The 17,259-nt window shown below is 49.1% G+C and overlaps 1 protein-coding gene across 1 annotated transcript in view; it reads right to left on the reverse strand.

Annotated features, from left to right (window-relative positions):
- The window catches only part of LOC309449223 (T cell receptor alpha chain MC.7.G5-like), a gene marked incomplete at its 5' end in the record, with an annotated part of 441,544 nt that overhangs the window by 111,495 nt on the left and 312,790 nt on the right, over nucleotides 1–17,259 (reverse strand). The window lies entirely within an intron of this gene.

The following is a 17,259-nucleotide window of genomic DNA, read 5'->3' on the forward strand; positions in this document are numbered from 1 at the left end:
GGCCAGCGCCGACGCCTCCGCCCGCCCCGACACACCCGGCCCGGCCCCCGCTGCCGCGGCCCCTTGGGGGCAGGAGAAGGGGCGTTGCGGGGAGGCCGCGGGGCAGGGCCGTCGGCAGAGGAGGAGCGCAGGTATTGGGTATCTACCATCTCTCCGGACAAATGTGTTCCAGTGTTTCATCGTCCTCACTGTAAAACAGTTCTTCCTTATAGCTACTGGAAATGCTCTAGGTGCCAGAGCACAGATTCCCCATAGACCATGGTAAAACAGTTCACAGATTCACAGAATGGTTGGGTTTGGAAGGGACCTCAGGTAATCATCGAGTCCAACCCACCTGCTAAAGCATGTTCACCTAGAACAGATTGCACAGGAATGCATCCAGGCAGGTTTTGAGTACCTCTAGAGAAGGAGACTCCACCACCTCTCTGGGCGGCCTGTTCTAGTGCTCTGTCTCCCTCAAAACAAAGAAGTTTCTCCTCATATTCAGAAGGAACCGGCTAGGCTTCACTCTGTGCCTATTGCCCCTCATCCTGTTACTGGGCACCACAGCAGAGAGGAAGCAGTCTAGGAGACTCCTGCAGTGCATGGATGACAGCTTCCTAACACAGCTGGTTAGTGAGCCCACCAGGGAAAGAGCCCCACTGGATCTGTTGTTTGTAAATAGAGAAGGGCTTGTGGTCAATGCATTGGTTGGAAGTCCCTTGGGCACAGTGATAATGAAATGATGCAGTTTACTATCTCTGGAGAAATCAGGAGGGTGGTCAGCAGATCTGCTACCTTGGATTTCCAAAGGGCAGACTTTGTCCTGTTTAGGAGGGTGGTTGTCAGAGTCCCTTGGGAGGCAAACCCGAAGGACAAAGGAATCCAGGGAGGCTGGTCTCTCTTCAAGAAGGTGATCTTCGAGGTGCAGGAGCAGCTGTCCCCTTGTGCAGAAGATGAACCAGCAGGGAAGAAGGCCAGCCTGGCTGAATGAGTGTTGAGGCTGGAACTTAGGAATAAAAAGAGAATTTATAGCCTTTGGAAGAAGGGGCAGGCCACTCCAGAGGAGTACAAGAACTCTGTGAGGTTATGCAGGGAGAAAATCAGAAGGGCCCAAGCCCAACTAGAGCTGAGCCTGGCCACCGCTGTGAAAAACAACAAGAAATGTTTCTATAAATATATTAGCAACAAGAGAAGGGCTAAGGAGAATGTCCATCCCCTGGTGGATGCAGAGGGAAACATAGTAACAGAAGATGAGGGAAAGGCTGAGGTATTAAATGTCTCCTTTCCTTCAGTCTTTCACAGTCAGAACAGTTGTGTTCCAGGTACCCAGCCCCCTGAGCCAGAAGACAGGCATGGGGAGCAGAATGAAGCCCCAGTAATCCAAGGGGAAATGGTTGGTGACCTGCTACATGGCTTGAACACCCACAAGTGTATGGGGCCAGATGGAATACACCCAAGGGTGTGAGGGAGCTGGCGGAGGTGATCACTGAATCACTTTCCATTATCTATCTGCAATCTTGGCTAATGGAGAAGGTCCCAGTTGAATGGAAGTTGGCTAATGTGATGCCGATCTACAAAAAGGGCCAGAAAGATGATCCAGGGAACTACAGACCTGTCAGAATAACCTCAGTTCCAAGGAAGGTCATGGAGCAGATGATCGTGAGTAACATCACACAGAACATACAAGAGAACCACGTGGTCAGGCCCAGTCAACATGGGTTTATGAAAGCCAGGTCCTGTTTGACCAACCTCATCTCCTTCTAAGACAAGGTGACCCAACTAGTAGATGAGGGAAAGGCTGTGGATGTTGTGTACTTAGACTGCAGTATATATGGCATATATATGGCATTTCATTTTGTGTTTGTTGTCACATATTCTATGAATGGGTAACACTGTGAAAACTATGGCTCCATCTTCTTTGCTTCACACATCAGGCATTTATGCACACACTGATAAATCCTGCCACAGCAGTTTCTTTTGTATGCCAAACTAACTCAGTTCTCTCAGGCTCTCCTTGTATGTCAAATGCTCCTTTCCTTGTCATCATGGCCCGTCATGGCAATTGCTCTGGTCCATGTCTTTCGTGTGCTGGGGAGCACAGCAGTGGATGCAGTAGTCCACAGTCTCAGCAGTGCTGAGTTCAAGAACAGCCCAAGCCAATGAGGAAGGAGTCAGGTAAAAGTGCCAGGAGGCCTGAACAGACAACAAGGGTATGGAAAATGCAAGACATTGTAGAAACGGGTGTGGGACCTGGTCAAAGGTATTGAATATGCCTTAGTCACCTCAGTCTCAAGTAGCAAGACAAGCCTCCAGGACTCCAAGGTATTATCCTCCTCCACTGACATATGTCTTCCTGGCTGGGGACGCTCTGAATGGGGTCAAGAGACCTGGAAATCCTGAAAGCCAATATTGCCTGCGAAGAATGAATCAAAGAAGAACCCTCCCACATCAGCTTTGCTTGACATTCTGCTTCCTCAAGAGAAAACATTCTTGAGCCTGAAGGAGGTGAACTCTTAAAATCGAGCAGCTCTCCTGGACCCCTCCTCCATCCAAGATCATATTCCATTGGACTGTCCTTGGAAAATCCTGGAAGAGTGTGAATTCTGCTCTCCTGAAGTCCAGGGCTTTGATCCTGCTTTTTGCATTGCTCTCTGTTCTCTGGATCCTGAGCTCAAACACTGCATCATCACTGCAGCCATGGCTGCCCCTCACCTTCACATCCACCACCAGTTCTTCTTCTGATGAAGTTTTCATCTGTGCTCTGCAGAAGGTTTCTTAATTGCTCATACTATCCCAGCAGCCAAGATTAGGCACTGTTCACGTACCCCATGCGGACCAGGGCCAGTGAACATGAGGCTCCTTCCAGTTGTTTGAAGAAGGCATTACCTAATTCTTGGTCCTGAACAGGCACTGTGTAGTAGCCACCTGCCACAATGTTAATCTGCCCTCTAAACCTACCCACAGGCTACCAGCTGGCTCATTGTACATCCCAAAGCCGTACTCCATGCATTCCAGCTGCTCTTTCCCAGGAAGGGCAACTTGTCCTCCTCACTTTCCCAGCCTGTATCTCCTAAACAGTCTGTCTCTATCCACTACAATACTTCTGTGAGCTACCCTACCATAGCACCATGATCCTAGAGCTTGGCAAGCAAGCCATGGAAGTAAATCTGGGAGGTGGTGGACTCGCCGTCCCTGGAGGTTTTTAAACTGAGATTGGACATGGCACTTAGTGCCATGATCTAATAAATGGACTAGAGTTGGACCAAGGGTTGGACTCGATGATCTCTGAGGTCTTTTCCAACCCCGTCGATTCTGTGATTCTGTGATTCTGTGATAATGGACAGGAGCCCAGGCAAAGTGCACTAGCCTGCACTACATGATCGAGCCTCTCAAGTTCCCACAATAGATCCTCCTGCATCATAAATGGTCTCAGCCCATCACCCCACTACCTTTCACTGCCTTTTACTGCAAACAAACAAAAGATCTGTTTCCTGCACCTGCAATTGCATGACACCAACATGTGGTTAGCAGTTTTTTTATAAAGAAATGATGAAAAGTATGCATTCTCCATCAGCCACTTTTAGGTCCAACCTGTTGCAGAGCTGCTCCAGGGTGAGCTTAGCACCGCAGTAATACACTGCTTCATCCCCTTGCTTTGCTGCCTGGATCTGCAGTGTGAATCTGTTCTGGGAGCTCACCACTGATCCCTTAAAGCGATCCTGGAAACCTTCTCCATAGGTACCGCGTGCCTCATAAATCCAGTCCAGAGTGCCACGTGCTCCCTGCCGGTACCAGAACATCTCATAGCTGCTCATACTGTCTCCACTCATGCTGCACTGGAAGGTGACTCCATCTCCCTCTTGCACAGCCAGATTCCTGGTGTGCTGCTCCAAGACCATCTGGCCAGTCACTGCTGCAGTGAGGAAAAGCAACACATGATCACTGGAAGAATTAACAAAGTCAAAGTAACGCTGTTGGAGGCATTGTGATGGGACTGGAAGAGTGGGAGAACAAAATCCTTCTCTTCAAATTCTGTTGATGAAAGCAAGAAGAGGAATAGAGCTGGTACCAGGAATCAGGGATCCCAAGGAAGGAGACACCTTGTTTTCCTCCCCTTTTTCTCCTGTTACATCAGGAAGCTTTTTCTCCAGTTTGCACCATGGGGACAAATCTCTTTGTCTCTGCCAAGCTGGGATGATGAGGAACCCGCTCTCTTGTCCGCAAAACTGTTCTCAATGAGCACAGGATGGCCAAGGGACGCTCAGGGCAACCGGGACCTGAGCCCTATGCTGCCATCCTCAACATGGTCTTTGCAAGATGCCCCATGAGGACAGTGTCCAGTTCAAGTGCAAACCATTAGACCCCAAGACGTAGCTGCAGCAGGCAGGTGCCCTGCATGTCCCCACACAGCTGAAGAGCCAGGCTGCATGGAGGTGTCTAAGTCACAGCAAAAGAGGAGGAGGGCTGTTCCCAGAGTGCTCTTTAGGGATGGGTGGGAGGTAGAGGCATCAAACAAGTGAGGCTGAGAGTGGTCAGCACAGCTCCACAAAGCCATGCAGACCACAGGGATGTGTTCCCTTCCTGGGTGCCATCACCCTTCCTTTCACTTACCTACCATGGGCAATAACCCCATGCACACTGCAGTCCACATGGCCAAACCTGCTCTGTCTCCCCCCTCTCCAGCTTCTCTCTGCCTGCTGAACAGCTCTGCCCACATCTTCCCTGTCTGTGGACCTGTCACTGCTGACAGTCCTTGCCCCTCCTAGTCCCTCCACCACTCTATGACAACAGTGAAGGAGAGAGGCGGGGGCTGGAGGAACAGAAGAAGGTGAAACTGTTGGGACCCTCCCGGGTGTCCCTCACCCTTCAGGCTGCAATAACAGAGCGCTCACTTGGCAGGAAAGCCTCTGGTGGGCATAAGGGGACGTGGTGCTCTCGGGCCAACCCAACCTTTTTCTGAGGAAGGAGTGCAGGGAGCTGCTGGCACTTGAGAGTTGGCCCTGGAAGTAGCAATCTCTCCTTCCAGATGTTCCCTGTCCCTTGGGGCTGCTGACCTGCTACTCCTGGATGGGACCCTCCTGATCCCAGTTTCATTTGGACACGACACCCCACCCTTCTCCTTCACTCTGGCCCAACACGCTACTCCTCCACTTGCTCCCTTATTTTGAACACTTCTCCACCTGTTTCTCATTCTCACGTCCCTTCTATGCTCTTCAACAGCAAATGGCAGGTGAAATCTTGGGCATCCTTGGCACTGATTGTCCGTGGTAGATGTGTAGACTCATGCCCACCAGCTCTTCTCCCAGAACTCATGTGCACAACACTCAGTGGGGACCAGGCTGTTGGGGCTGCTCAGCAGAGCAGGGACAAACCCTTCTCTGTGCTCGTTCTACTCAAAAGAATGCCAGAGCTCCCCCTATGGCCATATGATGGGACACTGACTGAACCCTGACACAGTGTCACTGTCTCTATGGATGCCACCATTTTGGGGTGCGCTGCCCCTCCACAGACTGTCCTTTCCTTCCTCTTGCTTTTCATGGTTGATCCAACATGACCGTTTGGGTATGGGATCCAGCACAACCATGGGATGGGGAGTTGCAGAGATGTCAAGGTTTGATTGCAGGGTGACAAGAAACCCTGGTAGATACTTTGTTAAGCCCCTCTCCCCTCCAGCCCCTCTTAGCCTGCCCCTCCCCACTAAGTACAGGTGACAGGAGGGCAAGAGGAGAGAAAGAGAGACTTGGAAAAAGTTAAAAATACTTTACTAATGCTACTAATAAAATAGAGAAAATAATACAAAATATACAAAACCAATCTTCAATTCCCCGGCAAAGCTCCTGCTTTTTAAATTTAAAACTCCTGCTCAAAGCCAGGTCAGCTATAGTAGATGCACTGGGTCTGTCTGGGACGGAGTTAACTTTCTACATAGCAGCCTGCTTGGGAAACTGCAGTGTTTTGTCTCAAAATCTGTGGTGCAGATGGAATGATGTTTTAGCTGTTCCTGACCAGAGCTTACACAGTGTCAATGTCACCTGTGTTTCTCATGTTGCTCACCCGCTCTACAGTTGACAACAACCAGCCAAAGGGATATTCCGTACTGCATGACATTGTGTGAAGTAATAAAAGCTGAGGGAAACAAGGAGGAAGGGAGATGTTAATCTGAACTAAGAATTGCACATGATGAAGCCTGCTTTCCTGGAAATGGCTAAACACCACCTGCCAGCGGGAAGCTGGGAATTTGTCTCAACACACAAATTTGTGGAGCACTGGAACAGGCTCCCCAGGGAGATGTCACAGCCCCAAGCCCGACAGTGTTCAAGAAGAAACTAGACAGTGCCCTGAGACACATGCTGTGAACTGCGGGGTTGTCCTGTGCAGGGACAGGAGTTGGACTTGATGATCCTTGTGGGTCCCTTCCAACTCAGGACATCCTATGATTCTATGAAATTTTTGCACTTTTACTCTTCTGATTCTGTGTCCTGTCCCACTGCTGATGCAGTAAGTGAGCTGCTGACTGAAAGAAATAAAGGGAGTGATTTCACCACCCTCATGGCTCCATGTTGTGTATCATGGGGCTTGTGTCTTGGATCCAGCGGTCTGCAGCATCCACCAGAGTCTGGTTTAGTTCCCAGGGTGAGACTGGTAGGCAGAGTGGTCATCAGGGTGGTGGGTACGCCACCAGTACTTGTACAGGTGGGCTTTTTATAGACCTCTGGATCAACTGCTTGCATAATCTATGGTCTTTTGCGCAGGCTTCACTGGGGGGTGATCGTGAAAGATGAAAAACTCCTGAAGTGTCTCAGGCCACCTTGAAGGGTCTTGAGCAGTCTCAGGTCTTCTCCCTTAGTGTCATGCTGGGCCTATCAGAACACAGAGCTACCTGTCCATCAACACACCCCCACCACATGTATCGGCCAGCCAGCCTTTGTCTCTGGCTCTTTACCTTCTTGTTGACATATAAATCATAATTCACCTTATCCTGAATGACCCATCTCCTGTGGTTGGATGTTGCAGAACTGGTTTTGACACAATGTTTGAGACATTGCCCTTTCAGTTTCTCAGGCACCTCAACAATAAAAACCCATTTGGTTACATTTAAATGGCTTCTAATTTTGTGTTTCTTGCCACATGTCCTATCACTGGATAACACTGAGAACACTCTGGCTTCATCTTCTTTGCTCCATACATCAGGAGTTTACACACACTGACAAATCCCCCCACAGCCTTTTCTTCTATATGCTAAACAAACTCAGTTCTCTCAGGCTCTCCTTGTATGTCAGATGCTCCTTTCCTCATCTTCATGGCCCCTCATTGCATTTGCTCTGGTCCATGTCTTTCCCGTGCTGGGGAGACCAGGAGTGGGCACAGGAGTCCACAGTCTCCTCAGTGCTGAGTTCAAGAGCCGTGCATCCCATCAAGCAAAGTGTCAGTTAAAAAAGCCAGGAGGTGTGCACAGAGAAATGAGGGTAGGGAAAATGCGGGCCCATTATTAAAGGGAGTGGGGAACCTGTTGAGCTCCCAAAGGACCTCCCGTACTTTCCATATTTCCTCTGGTCACATTGCAGGCAGCAAAACTCGTGGGCTGGACTGACTTGATCTGAGCTGTGCCCAAAGCAGAGCAGGGCTGTTCACACATCTCACCCATGGTGCCATGTCTGGGAACTGGCCCTGCCAGAAACTAACAAAAACAGCAGAACTTGTTTCAAAAGGTGAATCAGTTTGTGAGGGTGAGAGGAAAAAGGGTTTTCATGACACATCAGAAGATGTTATGCAGGAGGGTGGGAGCTCATTTGGGGATGGAAAAGGCTAGGATGTGCCTGTTAGAATTAAACATTTGAAAGGTGTATGCTGTTACTACTTGACTCTCTGGGAGCCATCCTGAACACCTATGAGATGAACCTCCCTTAAAGTTCTGAGGCAAAGAGCTGGGAGCCTGGTGGGAGGTTTGTGTTCAAGCTCAGCTGGATTTCCTGTCTCCGTGTGAACAGCACAGAAGTAGCGGGCAGAGTCCCCATGACGCAGGAGGCGCAGGCTGAGAGATGCCTCAGACCGGGAATTCTCCCGGGATGCCATGGCTCGACCCTCCACTCCTGGCCCGAATTGAATCTGCGATGAATAATGGCTAATCCAGGACACCCACTCGAGTTTGCCATGCAATGCCTGACGGTACCAGCGAACGTAATAATTCTCGAAAGTCAATCCGTATCCGCGGCAGGAGAGGAGCACGGAGTCCCCGGGCGCTCGCAGCCCTCCGCCGGCCTCCACCAGCCTCAGCTGCGCCCACACCCCTGCGGACGGAGAGCGCAGGCAGCCGGGCAGGGCGCGCACACCGCCCCGGCGCAGCGACAGCCGCCAAAGCCCTCTCTCCCGGCAAAGCCCCGCGACCGGGACAACGCCCCGCCTGCCCTCCCCGGGGCTGAGCCGCGCCTGCCCCGACCCCTTGCGAGCGCCAGGAGACAGCGCGCCCGGCGCAGAAGCAGCCGCAGCCACGGGGACCCGGGCCGGGCAGAGCAGCTCCAGCCGCAGGCAGCCTCATCTCAGGGCCCAGCCCCGGGCTCGCTGTCCTCCCCGCCCGGCTCTCACCTGCCGACCCCATGGCCAAGGACAAGGCCAAGAGCCACGGCCCCAGCCCGGACGCCATGGCGCCCTGCGCAGAGGGGCCGGCCGGGGCCGAAGGGCCCTGCGGGAGCGGCACACGAGCCGAGCTGAGCCGCGCTCAGCCAGCTCCTGCCCGCCCCGCCGCCTCGGCCCCTCCGGGACAGCGCCGACGCTTCCGCCCGCCCCGACACAGCCGGCCCGACCCCCACTGCCGCGGCCCCTTGGGGGCAGGAGAAGGGGCGGTGCGGGGAGGCCGCGGGGCGGGGCCGTCGGCAGAGGAGGAGCGCGGTGCCCCGGCAGAACAAGGCTCCTGTCCCTCGGCTCCCAGCGCGGCTCCGGCGCTGTCCCGCCTTGTCGCGCTGCCCAGCCCTGCGGAAGGGGGTCGCTGAGAACCATGTGGTCAGGCCCAGTCAACATGGGTTTATGAAAGGTAGGTCCTGTTTGACCAACCTGACCTCCTTGTAGGACAAGGTGACCCAACTAGTAGATGAGGGAAAGGCTGTGGATGTTGTGTACTTAGACTGCAGTATATATGGCATATATATGGCATTTCATTTTGTGTTTGTTGTCACATATTCTATGAATGGGTAACACTGTGAAAACTATGGCTCCATCTTCTTTGCTTCACACATCAGGCATTTATGCACACACTGATAAATCCTGCCACAGCAGTTTCTTTTGTATGCCAAACTAACTCAGTTCTCTCAGGCTCTCCTTGTATGTCAGATGCTCCTTTCCTTGTCATCATGGCCCGTCATGGCAATTGCTCTGGTCCATGTCTCTCCTGTGCTGGGGAGCACAGCAGTGGATGCAGTAGTCCACAGTCTCAGCAGTGCTGAGTTCAAGAACAGCCCAAGCCAATGAGGAAGGAGTCAGGTAAAAATGCCAGGAGGCCTGAAGAGACAACAAGGGTACAGAAAATGCAGGACATTGTAGAAAGGGGTGTGGGACCTGCAGAAAGGTACTGAATGCCTTAGTCACCTCAGTCTCTAGTAGCAAGACAAGCCTCCAGGTCTCCAAGGTCCTCAGATCCTCCTTCTTGACAATGGAATTTGTCTTTTCTGTCAGTACATAGAAACCTCTCCTAATCGTCGTGAAATGTCAACAACTACCAAGAGTCACCTCACAGTCACATCAGCCATCTCCCTCAGCACTAGTGGGCCACCTTATGAGTCCCCTTAGAGTTGTGTCCCTCCAGGTTCTTTAACTATGCCTTGGTATTATCCTCCTCCACTGACATACGTATTCCTGGCTGGGGCAACCAAGCCATGGAGGAAAATCTGGGTCATAATGGACAGAAGCCCAGGCAAAGCACACTAGCCTGCACTACATGATACAGCCTCTCAAGTTCCCACAATAGATCCTCCTGCATCATAAATGGTCTCAGCCCATCACCACACTGCCCTTCACTGCCTTTTACTGCAAACACACAAAAGATCTGTTTCCTGCACCTGCAATTGCATGACACTAACATCTGGTTAGCGGTTTTTATAAAGAAATAGTGAGAAGTATGCATTCTCCATCAGCCAGTTTTAGGCCCAACCTGTTGCAGAGCTGCTCCAGGGTGAGCCTAGCACCGCAGTAATACACTGCTTCATCCCCTTGCTTTGCTGCCCGGATCTGCAGTGTGAATCCGTTCTGGGAGCTCGCCACTGATCCCTTAAAGCGATCCCGGAAACCTGCTCCATAAGCACCACCTGCCTCGTAAATCCAGTCCAGAGTGCCACGTGCTCCCTGCCGGTACCAGAACATCAAGTAGCTGCTCATACTGTCTCCACTCATGCTGCACTGGAAGGTGACTCCATCTCCCTTTTGCACGTCCAGATCCCTGGTGTGTTGCTCCAAGACCATCTGGCCAGTCACTGCTGCAGTGAGGAAAAACAACACATGATCACTGGAAGAATCAACAAAGGTCAAACTAACCCTGTTGGAGGCATTGTGATGGGACTAGAAAAGTGAGAGAACTAAATCCTTCTCTTTGAACTCAGCTGATGAAAGCAGGAAGAGGAATAGAGCTGGTACCAGGAATCAGGGATCCCAAGGAAGGAGACACCATCTTTTCCTCCCTTTTTTCTCCTGTTACATCAGGAAGCTTTTTCTCCACTTTCCATTTGAAGCAGGAAGGTTTTGCACCATGTGGGACAAATCCCTTTGTCTTTGCCAAGCTCGGACGATGAGGAACCTGCTCTCTTGTCCCTGAAACTGTTCTCAATGAGCACAGGAGGGCCTAGGAATTCTCAAGGCAAGTGGGGCTTGAGCCCTATGCTGCCATCCTCAACATGGTCTTTGCAAGATGATCCACGAGGACAGTGTCCAGTGCAAGTGCAAAGTATTAAGCCCCAAGATGTGGGTGCAGCAGGCAGGTGCCCTGCATGTCCCCACACAGCAGAAGAGCCAGGCTGCATGGAGGTGTCTAACTCACAGCAGAAGAGGAGGAGGGCTGTTCCCAATGTGCTTTGAAGGATGGGTGGGGAGGAAGAGGCAGGGAACAAGTCAGGCTGGGAGTGGTCAGCACAGCTCCACAGAGCTGTGCAGACCACAGGGATGTGTTCCCTTCCTGGGTGCCATCACTCCTTCCTTTCACTTACCTACCATGGGCAATACCCCATGCACATCGCAGTTCACATGGCCAAACCCGCTCTGTCTTGCCCCTCTCCAGCTTTTTTCTGCCTGCTGAACAGCACTGCCCACATCTTCCCTGTCTGGACCTGTCACTACTGACAGTCCTTGTCCCTCCCCCAGTCTATGGCAACAGTGAAGGAGAGAGGCGGGGGCTGGAGGAACAGAAGAAAGTGAAGTTGTTGGGGGCCTCCTGTGTGTCCCTCACCCTGCAGGCTGCAATAACAGAGCACTCGCTTGGCAGGAAAGCCTCTGGTGGGCAAAAGGTGATGTGGTGCTGTCCGGCCAACCCAACACTCAGTGGGGACCAGGCTGTTGGGGCTGCTCAGCAGAGCAGGGACAATCCCTTCTCCATGCTCATTCTACTCAAAAGAATGCCAGAGCTCCCCCTACGGCCACATGGTGGGACATTGACTGAACCCTGACACAGTGTCACTGTCTCCATGGATGCCACCATTTTGGGGTGCACTGCCCACTCCAAACTGACCCTCCACAGACTGTCTGAATCCTTTCCCTCCTCTTGATTTTCATGGTTGCTCCAACATTACACTTTGGAGAGGGGATCCAGCACAGCCATTGGATGGGGTGTTGCAGCGGGTAAAGGAGCCCATTGAACCTGGAGGCTTGAGCCTGGGAGAATATGCAGGGTGATATAGGCCAAGGGTGGCCTGCAGTGGACTGGGACACTTGGAGCTGCCCCAGCAACGGGTTCCCTAGAGTTCAAGTCCATGGAGCGATAGAATGGTGTTCTGGCCCAGTTCATGCTCCATTTTTCCCTTGTTGCAGTTCTCCTACAAAATTCTAGGCTGTCCCTCACTGTACACACATGAGCATATATGCACATCGAGCCAACACTAACTACATAATGAGTAGACTATTCATCATGGCCAGAGGAAGAGATGCTCTGTAACTGTTGTAGTGAGCTGCCTGAACAACATGAAGGTTGGAAACTCATTTCAAATCTGGCTTCCCACCTTCAAATTTTAGTTCTTCAATGCTTGCTGCTGGGCTGCTTCCTAAAAAGCCTTTTTCCCTGTTGCTTTTTGCTGGTGGCAGAGACTGAGAAGGAAGGAATAAGGTTAGCAATAAATTTCTGGGTTTGTGAGTGCTTATGTGAGCCGCTGTTGCTACTCTGCCTGTTGCAGCACCTCTGTGCCTGTTTCTGGGGAAAGCCAGCCCAGACTAGTCTTGAGAAGACTTATGGAAGCCAATCACAAAAGACCAGGCTGGATTTAAAATCCCTCCTTCCAGTTCTGCCCTGGCCCTGCCTGTGTTTCAAGCACTCTCTGTGTTTCAAGCAGCTCTCTGGTGCTGCAGAAATAGGTGGCCGTGTCTGCAGCTGATGGCCAGAGCACTTCCAGGGAGAGTTGGTTCCTGGAAGGCTCCACAGAGCTGGTGACTCAGTTCTGGAAGGAAGGAAGGAAGGAACAATGTGCTGCAGTCCTGTGAAAGGAACCTTCAGCACTACATGCTGCACATGTCTTCCAGGGGTCTGGTGGATCCAGTCCCAAGTGTAGCTGCTGGTGGTGGTGGGTACAAGAGACATGTGGCAGGTGAGCACGAGAGCCTCTGAGACCTTCCCTACTGTGGTGCCAGAGATCTCTGTCTGCACCTCAGAAAGGGAACCTGTGACACCAGGAGACAAGGCTGAACACACAGGAACAGCTCCACCAGTTGCTTCAACTACTCCACTGCAGCGATTAGGAACGACGCATACCAGGACACAGACAGAAATTCACGCAGAGGCAGAGATCTTGTTCAGGAAGGAGCGCAGAGCCTGGCCAAGCTGAGAGCTGACCTAGGCCTAGGCTGCCTTTATTCACCATTGACAATTAAGGATTTACAGGTACAGGCCTGGACTAAGATGTTTACAAAAAGGTGCTTTTCCACTGATTGTTGTTAAGAACACACTAAACTCATGTGATGTTTGTCTCACTTGTTTTTCCACTCATTCACAGACCAGGCCCAAGGACATTCACACATCCCATGCACTTGGGGGCGGTTATCCAGCCCAAGATATCATTCTCACGAGTCTGGGCTATAACTTTTTACAATTACGAGAAACGTACTTCAAAGTAATCTGTCCAAGGCCCTTTATATATTATTATGTTATTATATTCTATTATTATTATGTTATTATATTATGTCTTCGACCGTCTGGATGGTCATGTTAGTATTTATCTTCCTTTATCATCCAGATGACTGGAACCGCACATCTTGCTTTCCCACATTTTACTTTCCAACATTTCCCCCTTTTTTGTTTTAAACATCAGATTCTCAATGAGTGCAGTAAGGACCCTGGCTTTGTTCTTCTTTGCATTCTGTATCATTCTCCAGATGATTTGGAGGACTACAAGAAAAAACATCATACAAGCATATGCAATTCCCACAAAAATGCATATAATTGTATTACACATATTTCGTGCTCTGATAACTGAAAATACAGGCTCCAAATGGTCATGTGAGTATTGATCTTCCTTTATCATCCAGGTGGCTGGAACCGCACATCTTGCTTTCCCACATCTTACTTTCCAACAGGGAGTCCTGCCTTGTGCTGCCAGAGCCTTTCTGACTGTGAAGCTTTACCATCCTTTGTGTCTTGTGGGAGGCTGGGCACTGAAATTCTCAAGATATTTAATCTTGCCAGGGATGGTCCCATACATTTCTATAGAAGCAAGAAATGTATAGGCTGGAAGAACATACACTCCTATCTGCATGTATCAATGAAAATACAAAATAAAATAGTCTCTCAGCTATTCGGTTTTCCCTGTTTTCATTATTCTTTTCCAATTAACCTTTTGAAATATGTTTATTCATTTCAGGTGCCTTTAATGTTCTCTGCCATAGGAGAGAGCTATCACCATTTTGACTTACTCAGACAGAAAGGTCACACAGGTGTTAGACAGCATATACCTGCGAGCCCCAGCAAGGGGAAATAAGATCAAGCTTGATTTGCTGGGGGTGAACATTTGCCTGAAAGTACTTAAAAGGATTTATTTAAGTTCACATTGTGGATGGCACGTGTCCTATAGTGAGAAGATACAACACATACTGCGCTATGACCTGCTGAGAGCAAAAGGGCTGAGATGCTGTTTGGTGGTAAAATCTTTTGACAGTCAAGTCTCGAAGTTCCTGGTTGCTACAGCAGTTTCACCCTCCGTAAAACCAGAATAGTCTGCAAAAATGCATGGCATACAACACCTTACTTTTATCAGGCAGTTATCCGCTTTCTGTCAGAGGGATTAGTGAAGCTCTTATATTTGAAGGACTGCAGCTATCACTGGTCAGTAGAAATGCAGATGTTCCATCTTTTGAGAAGTATTTGGCTCTTTGAACTTCTCTGCATTCCCATCCAACCTATAGCATGCAGTTAAAGACAACTGGCCTCTTAGAAGCAGTTGCAACTTGGAGAAGCTGCCAAAAGGACAAGCAACAGATTCCAATAGAAAGGTGAAGACATACATTTTACATACAATGAGCTGTAAACTTTTGCCAGGAAATACCATGAGGCTCGGTAGCTGTTAGAAAAGACTTGCAGACTTAAACTGGGAGAAGACACTGTTAGCAATGATGATGCCTACACAAAAGTGGAAGTTTTTGAAATATAATAAAAAATACAAGTCTATAGAACCATTTGAAATGTGCAACAAAATTACTTAAATTTACATAAAGCTGTCATATGACATAATTGTTTGATTAAGTATTGTAAATATTGCCATTTTGTGTAAATAAAAGTACTGATGGTAAAACTGATTCCTTAAGCTCTTCATTGAAAACAGGATTGTGCTGCAGCAGATGTAGCAAGACTTGGAAACACTCAGGAAAACTAAAGCAATAAAACTTTGTGTTAGTATTTTCTTCCACATACTTAGTAGGGAAGGGAGCATTATGTGGTGTCTCCCCTGAACCACCCCAGAGTTACTTGTTGGAATCCTCTAAAGAAAAGAGCTGAATTATTCAACATGTTGGGCCAAGTATTTGCAGAAGTTGGAGAATACTGTTTCTGATGCTGGACTCCCTGAGGATACAAAGTATCTTGAACTTAAAAGCTGCGAAGGACTTTAGTTGCCCAATTACAGCAGATCTTGAGGACATTTTAAACTCTTCACTCCTTATCCTGTCTTATGAATGAACATCTTAGATCAACAAGGTACACAGAAGAAAGAAACCTCTTCTTCAAGAGAGTCCTTTTCCAGGATTCCAAACTAGGTACTGACACTATTTGTCTTCTGTGTCACTCTGGACATCTGTAGCAGTCCTGCAGCACCAGCTGCAATGCTGAAAGGGCACAATCCCCCAGATATGTTGTGACTCATCTGTTACAGCTTCACTTTGCACCTGGTTTGGACTCCTCAGGACTTTCTATATTGAAATTGCAGCTGTTTTCTTCAATTGCCATCCTGTCTCTTGGTATTGGAAAGCAGGAGGCAGAGGGAGAAGTGCAGGCAACCAGCTTGCTTTGAATAGGAATAATAAGCACAGGAACATCAGACTTCTTCCTACCTTTTACTTTTTTTACCTTTAAAGCTGCAACTTCTGTTGATGGCAGACAGAAGGTTTCATAAAGCAAGGTACCAGGTAAGGGAAGAAAAAAGTCCCTTGTTGACACATGGCAGAGAAAGTGGGAGGACACCTTAGAGCAGTTATTCTGAGCAAATTGTGGAGAACTTCACTAGTGAAGGACTTGCCTCGTTGATTCTCTTTGCTCGAGTGATAATTTTGGTGATCTCTTAATGAGATCCTTCCCAAGTATTTTTAAACTTATCTAGAAACTTCTAGTAGACTTCAATTATAGCTTTAGTGGTTACGGGCACGCTGTTGACTGGAATGTACCAGATGAACATCTTCTTTTATGGCTGAATTAAGGAGAAAGAGTGTAAATCAGAAACTTCAAACAAACCTTGAGGCAGGTACATTTGTTGTGTAACTTAGCATGGCCCAGACCTGCTGGATAGAACGTTAGAAGATATGAAGATAGAGAGAAATGTACCATTGCAAAGAGCCATGAGCATTAATGTCAACAAAGAAAGACATAAATCCACAGACTCTGCAGCTTGGATATATGCACTTGCATATGAAGACAGATGTTCACACCAGCTGTTTCTAGGCTCTAACACTGGGTGGAGAGAGAATACTGTTTGGAGAAACTTAAAAGCAAGCTTCTGCTTTGGATGAATGGATCTCAGAAGGTTGTTCTTATTCTGAGAACAGCAACAGTGTTGGGAGCAGTTGCTTAACCCTAGGCCAGACCTAAGTTTGAAGAATACTCCCTTAGGCAAAAACGGTGTAGTCAGATGGACAGGAGTGAAATGTCAATGTTCCCAGTTCCTCCTTATCTCCAGTTAGTCTAAGACAGCATAGGTTGCTCCTTGCCACAGGAAGCTAATCCTTTCCTTCCAGAAGGAGGTGAGACATGGCCAACAAAATTGTTTCCTCCAGATAAAGTGAGAAAACCAGACTGTGCCCAGTTTGGCTTCAGTATGAGGATGCCTGGGCTGTCTTCAGTATCCATCCTTAGCATCATCATGTATCACAAACATTATTTTGGCCAGCTGTGACACAGATCTCTCAATTCACATAGTCTGACCCAAAATGAAGCATTAGGGGAGCCACAGGCCTGGACACCAGGCTAGCCCACTCTAATGGGGAGTCATTCTGGTCACTGTGGGTGAGTGAAAGACTGTGGTAAGAGACCGATGGATGAGTATTCCCTCCTCATGATCCACAGAGCTGAAAACTTCAAACCATCTTTTCAAAGACACCAGTTTCTCTTCTCTTTTGATGGAGACCTAGTAACAGAGACTTGGGTGACTGACATTTTAGAGGGTTAGTGAGGGCACAGATGTTTCGGTTTCCCAGTGGTGCACAAGTATGTCTGAAAAATTTGACCATGGAGGTATCACTCAGGTCATGAATCTCTTAGCGATAGGAATGGAGGCTCTGGTGTCCTATGCCAATGTGGTTGGGTGTTTGAAACAATAAAGACTGATGTCTCTATCTGCCTGATACATTTATGTATGAGTCAATGCCATCCCTAGCTAGCCACACTATTTTAGATCC

The sequence above is a fragment of the Streptopelia decaocto genome (assembly GCF_964273445.1).
Source record: "Streptopelia decaocto genome assembly, chromosome: 22".
In the NCBI taxonomy this organism is placed as follows: Eukaryota; Metazoa; Chordata; class Aves; order Columbiformes; family Columbidae; genus Streptopelia; species Streptopelia decaocto.